The following is a 12,292-nucleotide window of genomic DNA, read 5'->3' as shown; positions in this document are numbered from 1 at the left end:
TCGCATTCTTGCTATGTCTTTAACCGAAGTTCACTCGTTTAATGTATTTTAATGTGGTCATTCTTTTACAGTAATACTTTGGAGGATTTTTATTTATTTTTCATGTGTTTCCTTTGTCTACTTGCTTTCCCGTCACGTGGTCGGTTGGAACGACCGCCACATTGGTAAACTGCAGTTTCGGTCTGAAAATGTATAATGGTTGACTGAATAACCATACGGTAGTGGGTAAGTGTACGGTAGAGAAGGAATAATCTTGTGTGTCCGTAATTTTTGCATTTCTGTTGGCTACCGCTACTTGGCCACGTGTGTAGAATAATATTGGTGTGATACTTAGTTAACGTTTATAGTGCACCCCATAACTATTTGATTCTCCTACAATGAAGCGTACTACGTAAGAGTACACTGTTTAAACTCTTGTATCTAGGAAAGTTCAGATTTTAATGCCTATTGATGGAATAAAGACTTGCAAAATTTTCTCGCCATATAACAGTAAATGTTCTTCCATCCAGCTCAGTAACGTGGCGTTGTTTCTCAAAACAAGATTCATTCATAGTTAAATGCACCACTTGCTATCCATTCTTCAGCGTACGTTTTAACGAAAATTGAAGTATTTAGGCAAATACTCTTCCGCCCTGATCGAGTTCGCTTGTAGTGTCTTTGCTGAACTTGTTCTATGTGACCTATAGTAATTGATTGTAATAAGCATGGGTTTTGGTATAATTGTGTGCGTGCATAAAATTACATTGAAGCCAGGTCTGCTCTTCGCTCTCTCTTTCCATAATAACGTGGCGAAAGTGAATCATGTTAACAAGAGAGACCAGTTGTGATGATGTATATTCCAACAGAAACACGGCTATTTATTGAAATGCCATCGGTATTGAATAAATATCAATTAACCTGTACCCTATGACCGATTATTTCCTCCCTTCATCATAAAGAATAGGTGAAAGTCAGTACCACAGTTCAATGCTGGGTCATGAAAGTAAATAATGACTCTATGCTCCCTACTAAGGCCTGCATTGGTGCCTTCTGTAGTGGTTCAAAAAAATATTGTGTTATCCGTTGCGTTCAAATTTTTACCGGTTGGTTAAGCCCTCCCGCTAAAAATTATGAATACCTGGCAATAACTCGCAGGGAGCTATAATTTCGTGGACAACAAGAATTTGTTAAACCATTACTACAGAGGGTAGCTTGCAGGAGTTGTAGGACATGACAAGCGACGGTAATCTTCGTACCAGGTTGAGTTATAACATTAACTATACCATCACCAGTACGAAGGTTGTGTTGCAGGAGATGCAGGCATTAAGGCGCAAGGTGTGGAAAAGTCCTTTTCTAACGCACTGCAACAGGTCGTGCGAAATATCGACTCTGCAGACTGATGCCGGAAAGATTTAACGTTTCAAAACCAGGACCCAACTAAAGCAACGGCAATGGAATTCCTCTCCACTATCACCATTTCTGCGTGGTATATACAGATGGGTCCAAATCTAGTGACGGCTCTGGTAGTACCTATTGGTTACTTCGAAGTAAACGACAAGATCCAAGCTGGATCCGCAATCCAATATTATGACAGCCGAGCTGATTGCCGTTTTGGAATCTCTACTACACGCACAGTCGACCACATCAGACAACATAGTCACCATCTCTGACAGTACATCAGCCATACAGCTCATTAGAAACTATCGCAATAATTGTACCAACCCCGCAGCTGCAGCATTTATCGACGTGTTTCGCGTGCAAATGCTTCACATGGCTCTGAGCAGTATGGGACTTAACATCTAAGGTCATCAGTCCCCTAGACTTAGAACTACTTAAACATAACTAACCTAAGGACATCACACACATCCATGCCCGAGGCAGGATTCGAACCTGCGACTGTAGCGGTCGCGCGGTTCCAGACTGAAGCGCCTGGAACCGCTCGGCCACAACGGCCGGCGTTTCGCGTGCAGAGGAACTACCGCAATGTCGTGATGGTATAGATGAAAGACCTATCTTAGGTATCTGGAAATGAACAAGTAGTTATCCTAGCATAGCAAGCATCTCAACGGGGAACTACTAAATATGATAAACTCCCTCCCACAGATATGATACACACGCTCAGAAAGCTGTTGTCATCGAACTGGCAAGAAGAAATCAAAGGCAGTCACTACGCACTAATTCACACCATGATTCCGAGAGTACCATGGTATAGTAGGACACAAGCATCGAGGAATTTCACGACAGTTTTACATGTCTGAAATTTAATGACTGGAAGTTCAATAAATACCTCTATCGGCTCAACTGAAGCGCCGCCTCTCTGTGTTAGAAGAGACGAAGAAAATGCAAAACATTTCTACAGTGACGTCGGCAACGCATCACATAAACGTACTTGTTCACGGTCTTGGTATCAGTTCCTAAGCGACCTCCAAACCTTATTAGCGTCCAACGGTAAGCACTGTGTAAAATATCGTAGGATTTCGTCAACAGTGCCAACATACCCAAATACAAGTTATTGCGTGCTATAAATTTAATGCTCTTGGTAACTGCAATGCCAGGGGAAGACTAAAGCGCAATTAACTGACTACATTCCACGTGCTACTCAGCAGGATATCGAATGCTTAGCCTATAAATGTATGTCACTATACACCCCTTATAAATATGTGTCTGAATACTGCTGTATCTAAATGTGTGGCTGTAGTACCCAAATATGGTGCCTTTGTGCTGTTCTAGTGTTCTGTCTAGATGGTACTCATAGACCTCACAAATATTTAATTCTTTGTCCCTAGTTTTTGAAATAATTCTTACAGGACATACGAAAGAACATTTTATTGCTAGAAAAACATTTTATACGCAAGATCTCATTAATTAATATTTTGTGTTGACAACTGGTTTCGACAGTTGAACTGATCTGCAAAAATTTTTGGTTATAACTTGTGTTCCATTATGAGTTCATCACTCATGCCATGTCGTCATTGTGAGGTAAATACTGATACACAACACATTATACATGGAATTTGTCAAAATTAAAGTTCGTCTGTGTATGGTTTTACTTTTGACAAAGTAGAATATCAAGAGCACAGCAGTATGAGTTTTATGATGAGCAACATTGGTGGCGAGGTGCCTGGTAGCCGAATGGGTCAGGATCAATGAGCTTTGGAGCGTATGTGTACAAAAAGAACAGTAGCAATAGAATAACCTCGTGGTTACTAAATTATGTTCTTAGTCAATATCTGCTCCTGGGTACCCCTTATAATCCAGTACCTGATTTCGAAATCTCTGCGTGACGATGATATAATCTGGTTGGAATCTTCCTGTGTCTCTGGGCACTATTACGATCTGAAATTAATTGCTGAACTAAATTAGTCTTTCCCTTCTCTCATTCCTACGACCGTGCACATATTCTCCCGTAATCCTTTCTTCTGTTCCTTCTGCTAAAGCCACATTCAAATCCCTCATGACTATTAGATTTTCATCTCCCTTTATATAATGAATTGACCGTTGGATATCCTCATATAATTTCTCCATCTCTTCTTCTTCTGCTTACGTCGTTGGCTTGTATACTTACCTATCGTTGTCAGCTTTGGTTTGCTATTCAATTTGATGGGAACAATATTATCACTGAACTGTTCACAGTAGCTCTCTCTTTTCTCTACGTTTCCATTCATAACGAATGCTACTCCCGTTATAACATTTTCTGTTGCTTTTGATGTTACCCTACATTCGTCTAATCAGAAATCCTCATCTTGTTACCATTCCACTTTTACTCATCACCACTATATCTAGATTGAGCTTTTTCATTTCCTTTTTCCGACTTTCTAGCTTTCCTACTACGTTCAAACTTTTGGCATTCCACGTTCCGACTAAGAGTCGTTGGTTATTTCATCTTTTTCTGAACTCACCTCTCCACTGGCAGTCCCCTCCTTGATGGGATCAGAATAGGGGACTAATCCGGAGTCTTACGGACAGATCATCGTGACACTTCATTTAAATTAAAATCCATGTGTCTTATGGAAACACATAACATGTCTTTGACGAAGTGGTTTCCACTGCCTTCTGCATTCTCATAGCGTTGATCATTCCTGATTTTCCCGTCTTTCACAGACAGTTTCCCACCTCAAGGCCAACGTGAACCTCTGCCTTCTTTGACAATGCCGTTGGCAGAAGGAAGGAGACTTTTTATGCAGGAAGACTTTCGCAGCCATTGTTGGTAATTTTTATTCACAATTTAAGCAGCAGCAGTAGTTTCGCTCGAACCCGGGATTCAAAACGTGATTATTTGTCAAAGACGCTATCCTCCTGTTCATTGTTCTCATTTGATCTTGGCAGACGTTACATAACTCCCCTTCAAGTTCATCGTTGAATACTTAATTCACTTTTTGTTTTAGTTACAGAGGGCAACCAGCTCTCTTACCGAACACTATGAGCTACCGTGCTGGCAACTAGGCTATGGGTGCAACTCGATCACATTGAATGTTTTTGTTAACTGTCGTGGTTGTGATTACTGTTTCTTTCCCGAATACATTGCACATTTCCTCTTTGTACTGACGTCACGATCGCACGCAATTTTTTCTACTCGCTGCTGCGAACGCGTCATCTATCTATTGCTCTCCCTTTCACTTCTTGCAGCCACTATTTTCCGTACCCATCACAGCTCGAGGCGAGGCCTACCAACATTATTCTGCTAAATATACAAATGACTGCATTCCTCTCGATCAAACTGTTAGTGACAGGGATCAAGTCTTTAAAAAAATGTTATAGAGGGTACAGAGAGGAGTTAGGGGTACGTAGATGCTTGAGAAACTTCGTAAGTTGAGTGCTGAGTACGGCTTTTTTAAATCCTAGCAGTTTTTGCAGGTATATCTGTAACATTTACTTTCGATATCGTGTAACTTGTACGTTCCCCTATGTGTAAGACGCCTTTGCGTGGTGTGCCACTGCCAGCCGGAGTGGTCGAGCGGTTCTAGGCGCTACAGTCTGGAACCGAGCGACCGCTACGGTTGCAGGTTCGAATCCTGCCTCGGGCGTGGATGTGTGTGATGTCTTTACGTTAGTTAGGTTTAAGTAGTTCTAAGTTCTAGGGGACTGATGACCTCAGAAGTTAAGTCCCATAGTGCTCAGAGCCATTTAAACCATTTGGTGTGCTACTGATTTTCTTCCTTTGTTTCCTTTCACCCATTGTTTCATTATTTCCATTGTGTCATTCATCCACCTGATGTCCTCCTCGTCAGCTACCTCTAATACAGTTTTCATAAGTCAGCCTTCCTCATCGATCCAACCTCTCCTCCTTCTCGTATTCAGCATAATCCCCAAAACTGCGTCAATTCATCCCTCAACCTCTCGTAAGTCCCATGTACTCTGCTACATAACCCGCAACTTCTTGAATCACACTGTGATTGTCTGCACACTTTCGAGAATTACCGAAGACTTCCCCTAGTCGTCACATCTCTTTTCGCGTCTCCCGTGTGTTAAACACCACCTGTTTCACTGTGATGATCGGTGATCACCACTCCCCCTTCCATGTGCTATAATCCGATATCTGTGTAGCTATCTTCTTTGGTTCATCACATATGTAAATAATTGTTGTTGTTTTATGTAAAGTTATTTAAAGGATCTAATTTTTGAATGTATTTCTCAAAGCTGTGTTCTGTTATAAAGAAAAAAATGTTAAACCGTTGTGTATAAAACTGGCTCTTGCATTGGGTACGTAGATTTATACAGTTTTAAAAGCTGAAGGCGAGAAGATAAAAGTTGGTTTGACGCAAAGTACTGCAAGAAGTCTTTGTGAAAGATGGAGTCGGTGGCTAGGATACAAAAAGCGAACATCTTGAGAGCAAGGCTGGATTAATTATGCCTCAGATCTAGGTGTGTATTGACTATTTGATCATGGTAATTATTGGTTTGCTGTGAATCATAAAATTCTGGCCCCAAGAAGACGATTTACAGAGCAGTCTTACATCAAGAGCCATGATCATGTATGATTTTTTAAAATTTTATCCATATTTCGCAGCTTAAAAAGTGACTGTATTCAATATACACATGCTTATTTATATGCGAATGTGCCTCTTAAATGAAGTGATATGTACGAAAACGATGGAGAAAAGAACGTATGATAGTACTAAAACGTTAAATACTCTTGTCTTGGATTATTTGGATTATACACTTCACCTCATTCAAGAGAAAAAATAAAGCATATATTAAGACGAATTACAACTGATGATGGACCCAAAGGGTCCGAAATGCATCGTGTACTTAATAAAACACGAAAATATGTGATTGAAGGCGTTTTTTAATTCATACCTCCAGTATTCTGTATGATCATTTCATACTAATGCCATAGAAGATCGCCACAGTCACCACCTTCGCTACAAGGAAAGTTTGGTATTGTATTTATTAACATGGCCAGTTGCTCTAAATGAAAATAATAAGTAATTTAATTTCAGTTGTGTATTAAGAATCTTTATTCACTTACCTAGACAGACTTATTTTTCTAGTCGTGCAGTAATTCCGATTGTCCGAACTATGGAATCAGTACTCTGAAATTGTTTATTTGCTTTTGTGGTTATAGTCCTCTCAAGTGCTTATTTAATTTTTGTATGAAATGCTCCTTATCCTTAGTTAAAATATTGCAGAAGAGTAATTTCTTAGAAAAATTCCTAGCTACACTATTCAGTTTTCATTTTAAACAAAAGCTTTGCTCAGTATTGAAGCAAGAGAATGGAATTGTGATTATTAGGAATGTTCGTATGTCATTAAAGTTTAAAGCCCCCATAACTATTGTTTTTTTCCAGGTTTGTAATAGCGCTTTCATTCTACTATTTCCATTTATGTATGCATCTTGACTACGCCTGATCAGAAGTATGCGTAAAAACTAGGCAGTCACTTAACGTCGAGCCAGTATTTCAACGACTCTTACAGTGTATTATTAAGTTTATTATGAAGTGTAGTAGTCATTATCAAGACATCTGTGTTCTTATAAACTTAACTGGATACACTGTAACAAGATATTAAAAGCTTCTGGGTCACTATGTTTTACTTGTGTTCTGCATGATGCAAATATTTATATGTTCCTCTTGAAAACAAACAGTAATTTGTACTAGTTAGCATAACATTCTGATAATCATTGTTATGTTACTGTCTTTTAAGAATAAAGTGTTAAAATTGCGTCATGTCTAAATTAGCTGTGCTCCTCCCTTATTAAGTGGTATTGTGTAATGAGAGCTATGTTTCCCGCTTTAATACAGACAGGGAGAGTGCTTGCTGCGAAGACATTTTAAGCTTTCGTCTGTTTTGCTTATGCATAACTACTTTACAAATGATTGCTAGTTTGTGCTGTCATTTCGTATCCAGTTTAAAAAGCATATTTCAGTTTAAAGAAAAGTTATATTCAAAGTAAAGTTATACATCGTTGTTAGTTTTCTTGATTAACCGTATATTTACCTGTACGCTTACGAAAAAGGTTAAAAATCTTTGAGAATTCTTCATAGTATACGCTACATTAAAATTTTTAGTTAAAAAACGTTCATGGCATTATAGCACTGTTAATATTTACAGTGTATCAGTTGTGTTACTAAATGTGACACTTCTGTCACTCAATGTAACTGGGTTTTCTCTTTTGATGCTGTCAGTTGTCAGGATGAGCATTCTAAAGCATTCTGTCAGGGTGAAAATATTAAATAAATTAACTTTTCTCTCTTAACAACATGTGGGCAGGGTGGGTTCTTCCTTGGCTCGGGTATGAGGTCGAATGAAACATCATTTTTACATAAGATAACTTTTATTGAAGATTTGTACAACTGTATCTTACGGGATGTTCTGGTTCGGAGAGCGGCAGCTGTGTCGTTTGCGTAGCCTTCTGCTGCGGCAGCGGCGGCGGCGGCGGCGGCGGCGGCGTCTGATTACGCGTAGCGGTGTGTATCTCGTGTCGCCGTCTCGCCCAGCTGACCGGAGACGCGCAGCGCGAGGTGGCCCGTTTAATTATTGCGAGCGACGTCGTGCATCGGATGGTGATACCTTGAATGTGGCGTCCCAGTGTTTCTCTTCTCTAAGCGGCCGCGTGTGGTGTGCGTCGGCCAGCAGAGCGGTGCGGTGGGGGAAGGCCAGTGTCCCGGACTCGAACCACGGACTCCCGCTTGCCAGTCTTCGGCTGTCAGGTCTTCATCCCAGCTCACAGGTGACTGCTGAAGTGAGGCCGTCTCCTTCCCGTCCACACGAGTCACCCGGGTACGTAAAATCAGACTTCAAAATACCTTTTAACTTCTTCTTCTGGCACTGAGGCTGCTGCTTGCTATTCCATTATAGCGGCGGACTGGGTGCGCCTGTGCATGATGTAGTCTCTTCTTGCATGACGGTCTTCAGCACCGAAACTGACTTAAACAACTGCTACGCTTCTTCACTTCTTCGTCTTCTTCGTCGCTCGTCTACGTCTTCGTCTCCGTCTTCGCCTTCGTCTTCCTCTCGTCTTCATCTGTCGGGCCCACTGCGTCTCGCGTATTTATTCACTTCAGTTTACTGGAGGTGAACGACTTCACGGCCATTGCCTCTTCTGTCACGTTGAAAAGATTCTCGAAGATTCTTCTTAACGTCGGTCATTGGCTCTTGGAATGTAGGCGAGGGCCTTTGCTCACATGCGACAACTGAGAAAGACGTGAGCCGGTCATTGCCGCTTCTGTCACGTTGAAAAGATTCTCGAAGAATCTTCTTAACGTCGGTCATTGGCTCTTGGGATGTAGGCGAGGGCCTTTGCTCACATGCGACAACTGAGAAACACGTGAGCCGGTCGGGCGATGCCCTGACGGCTGAATCGACAGCGCCCGCTTATGTGGAACTTGCTGACTTCACGGTCATTGTCTCTGCTGTTCGGCCCGCTGTGTGCCAGTATGTAACTCTCCAAACTAAACCAAGTTTTTCATTTATATGCTAATTTCTACTTCACTTTGATTTCACTAATTTATTTACTTAAGTACCACTCAACAACAGTAATATTTAATTATGGCGACTTTTACAGCGTCATAGGACTATTCATACGTACCAAAATGTTTAATTACAACAATATTCATAGGATCACAGTTCTATTTATATTTAGCATTTGCTCTGCTCTCATTCAAAAGTGTGACATCATATTTAACACGTCTGAAAAATTCTCTACAAGAAATGAAGAAATTTCTAACAATTTGTAATTGAGCCTTAATAAATTCAACAGAATTTCTATCCATTTGTTAGTTATCAATGAAAACATTCCTTCAGTATGGATTGCTCATTACAAAATAAAATACTTTTCTCAAATTTGGCACATTTATTATAAGCTGATGAAGCTGCCCGGGAGCTGGGGCTTTGAGTGAGATAGTGGGAAACAGCCCATTATTGTCATCTTTGACCGCACATTGTTCTGGATCCAAGTAGTTTCTGATCCACTCGTGCATCTGACGCAAAGCTCTGAAGGTGAGTTGTTGATCAGCTGCTTCAGTGCGAGGTATGGACGCGGTGTTTTTGCTGCTGCCTTGTAAGTTGATGTTACGTGTCGCTTGTTGTCCCGTATCAGTCCGCCTCTTCCAAGTATACCTCCTCCTCTTGTGATTCTTGAACAGAGTATTCGCTATTACTGGCTGAAATTTATTACAAAACTCAATTAGTCTTTCTCCTCTCTCACTCCTTGTCGCAAGTCTCCTGTAACCTTTTCTTCTACTCCTTCCCCTACAACTACATTCCAGTCTCCCATGAGTATTATATTTTCGTCTCCCTTTGCGTATTGTATTACTCTTTCAATATCTTCATTTACTTTCTCCATCTCTTCAGCTTGCGACGGCGGCATGTATACCTGAACTATTGTTGTTGGCGTTGGTTTGCTGTCGATTCTGATAAGGACAACCCAATCACTTAACTGTTTACAGTAACACACTCTCTGCCCTACCTTCCTATCGATATCGAATCCTACATCCGTTACACCATTTTTTGCTGCTGTTGACATTAACCTATACTCATCTGATCAGAAATCCTTGTCTTCGTTCCATTTCACTTCAATGACCTCTACTATATGAAATATCCGTACCTAAAGACTGGAAGGTTGTACAGGTCACACCGATCCTCAAGAGAGAATATTGTAGTAATATGTTGAATTACAGACTCAAATCACTGACATTGATTTGCCGTAGGACTTAGGAACATATGCAGTGTTAGAACATTATGAACTACCTCGAAGAAACGATCTGTCGGCACACAGTTGGCACGAATTTGGAAAATATTATTCTTGTGAAACACAACTACACTCATGATCATAAATTAAGGATAATTGCAGAATGTGGTGCCATACAACTTGGCACTACATAAAACTGGCGCTAATAACATAGGCACATAGGGAACACACATGACACGGATCTGTAAGTCCACTGTATTGGTGATAAGTTGAGAAAACAATCCCGAAACACATGTCCTACAAAATGCCACTGTCTCCTACGCATGTACCCCGACATTAATATGGGATATGATCATCATGCACACGTACACAGGCCGCACAACGGGTTGGCATACTCTGGATCAAGTGGTCGAAAAGCTGCTGGGCTCTAGCTTCCCATTCTTGCACCAGTGCCTGTCGGAGCTCTTGAAGTGTCGTAGGGGTTTGAAGACGTGCAGCGACACGTCGACCGAGAGCATCCAAGACATGTTCGACGGGGTTTAGGTCTGGAGAACAGGCAGGCCACTCCATTCGCCTGATATCTTCTGTTTCAAGGTACTCCTCCACGATGGCAGCTCAGTGGGGCCATGCGTTATCATCAGTCTGGAGGAAGGTGGGACCCACTGCACCCCTGAAAAGGCGGACATACTGGTGCAAAATGTCGTTCCGATACACCTGACCTCTTACAGTTCCTCTGTCAAAGACATGCACCAATCATAATCTCACCCCACACCATCGAACCACGACCTCCATACAGGTCCTTTTCAAGGAAATTAGAGGGTTGGTATGTGGTTCCTGGTTCAAGCCATATGAAACCCCGGCGAAAATCACTGTTCAGACTATACCTGGATTCGTCCGTGAACCTAACCTGCGACCACTGTTCCAATGACCGTGTACTATGTTCTTGACACCAGGCTTTACTGGCTCTCCTGTGACCAGGGGTCAGTGGAATGCACCTTGCTGGTCTCTGGGCGAATAAACCATGTCTGTTCAGTCGTCTGTAGACCGTGTGTCTGGACACAGCTGTTCCAGTGGCTGCGGTAAGGTCCCGAGCAAGGCTACCTGCAGTACTCCATGGCCGTCTGCGGGCACTGATGGTGAGATATCGCTCTTCTAGTGGTGTTGTACACCGTGGATGTCCCACACTGTAGCTCCTGGACATGTTTCCTGTCTGCTGGAATCGTTGCCATAATCTTGAGATTACACTTTGTGGCATACGGAGGGCCCGTGCTAAGACCAGATGGGTTGGACCAGCCTCCAGTCGTCCTAGTATTCTACCCCTCATTATGTCATTAATATGTGTTCTTTGAGCCATTTTGAACACACAGTCACCATTAGCATGTCTGAAAACGTCTGCACACTTACTCGATGCACCTTACTCTGATATGCACCAACACACCTCTGTATATGTGGACTGCTGCCAGCGCCACCGTGCGACGACCGCAGGTCAAATGCAGCGCATTGTAATGCCCTGAGTTGATTTAAACCCGTAAACCGCCCACCAGAGCGTTATTTCAGCATGTATCACCATTATCCTTAATTTATGAGCTTGAGTGTAGCTCTTTATTCAGAATTTGTAATGCATACTATTGGCAGGGTGTAACCTCCCCCTCACTTACCGACCTTAATGACAGTGAAAAATGAAACCGCGTGTACCTAATGGGAGTTTTGGAAAAGCAATCGTCACCGAAGTTAACCTGTCGGTAAAGAGGGAGGAAAGGGTTACATCTAAATGAAAGGAAATGTGCTAATGAAACTGGTGGAAATTAATTTTGAAAAGGGGTAAAGTTAATAAAGAAAGTAAATGTGCAGCCGTTACGTTAACAATTAACTAGCGGTAATTAGGTATTTGAGATTTGGGGGAAATCACGGTCGCCAGTCCTAAGGACAATTACTATAGTAACTGAAAAAGAAAGGTTATTACACATATAATTAGCACTAGAAGCGTGGCAACTGAAGGTTGACACGTGTAGTGTGAAAACTGAAAGTTTGTCAGAAGTAATAAATTTCGCTACACCCTGACTTAATTTAGCAAAAGAATTAATAAAACCGGAAAATCGAAAGTTAATTTAGTGACTGAAGTTAATAGTGAGCTTTCTTTCTGAAGCACATCGAAAGTCAGTAAAATACGGTTAGTCTTGGACT

This window comes from Schistocerca cancellata, chromosome 1 (genome assembly GCF_023864275.1).
Source record: "Schistocerca cancellata isolate TAMUIC-IGC-003103 chromosome 1, iqSchCanc2.1, whole genome shotgun sequence".
NCBI lineage: Eukaryota > Metazoa > Arthropoda > Insecta > Orthoptera > Acrididae > Schistocerca > Schistocerca cancellata.
Note: the sequence above shows the minus strand (reverse complement) of the source record.